The sequence below is a fragment of the Brassica oleracea genome, chromosome C9 (assembly GCF_000695525.1).
Source record: "Brassica oleracea var. oleracea cultivar TO1000 chromosome C9, BOL, whole genome shotgun sequence".
Classification (NCBI taxonomy): Eukaryota; Viridiplantae; Streptophyta; class Magnoliopsida; order Brassicales; family Brassicaceae; genus Brassica; species Brassica oleracea.
In genome coordinates, this window is record NC_027756.1 from 53,196,504 (window position 1) to 53,197,614 (window position 1,111).

Consider the following 1,111-nt stretch of genomic DNA (forward strand, 5'->3'; position numbering starts at 1 on the left):
CTTAGTTCTTTTCCGGCTGCGTGCGGGTCGATCCGGTACACGGCTCGATGTGTCTGTCTGGAACTGTCGTTTGCCTGAACCTCGGTTGGAATGATCTGATCGTCCTGTTCTCCATCCTGGCCTGGTTCCATGTGCTGATCCATGTACTGAGGCGCATCAGAGAGGGCGGGAGAGAGAGGGCGGGAGGAGCGGGAGAGAGAGAGGAGGAGAGGAGAGAAAGAGAGAGGATCAGTCCATTGGAGCCAACCAGCATGGATATCAGGACGTTTTGAACAATTTGACCGAGGTTCGTTCATCCGACCGTACCGATCAGACTGACCGATCCGTCCTGCGTGCGTCACGAGTGGAGCTTCGGCTGGAACCACGACCAGAAGACCGAACTGACCGTACCGGAGCTCGTCTTCCCCGACCAACTTGACATTTTAAGACCCACGGTCGAGCCAGACTTAGATTGGGTCGTGAAGAAACCGAAGACGGACATGCATTCTCATCCGGCGGACCATCCGGACAGTCCCGCAAGCGTCCTTATCTTTATCCCGTGCATCCATCTGCTTTGGATGAACCTGGACATTATCTGAAGGGTCATCTTTGACCAATCTGCATGGAATACTGAGTCTTTGACTCGTTAATTCAGATCTGGTCAAATTTGTATTTTCTATGCATTATTTACCGTGTATTTTCTTTATTAGTCTTTGACTACAAACACTATAAATATAAATATGTAGTCTTATTCTATGAATAAAATCAGTATAAGTTTGAGTTATATTTTGTTTCTTCTTTTCTCTGAGTGAGAGAGAGAGTTCATTGGTGTGAACCGACTTGTTGATTTGGTGGTCAGTCAATTCATCTTTGTGTGTTGTTTGGTGGTTAGCCTTAGATCGTGGGTATATCAAGAGTCATTCCGCATCTCTTGACGATCGTCATTCTGCATCTCTTGACGATCCTTTCAATCCATCTCAGTTCCAGAAGTGTCATTTGCCTTCTCGGATCATATCCAACACCCAGCTAAAATGATCCTTCAATCTAGGACGTATCAAGAAGGCTAGAGGGGGAGAGAGAGGAGCGAGAGGAAAGAGAGAGAGGGTGGGGGGAGAGAGAGAGCGGGCGAGAG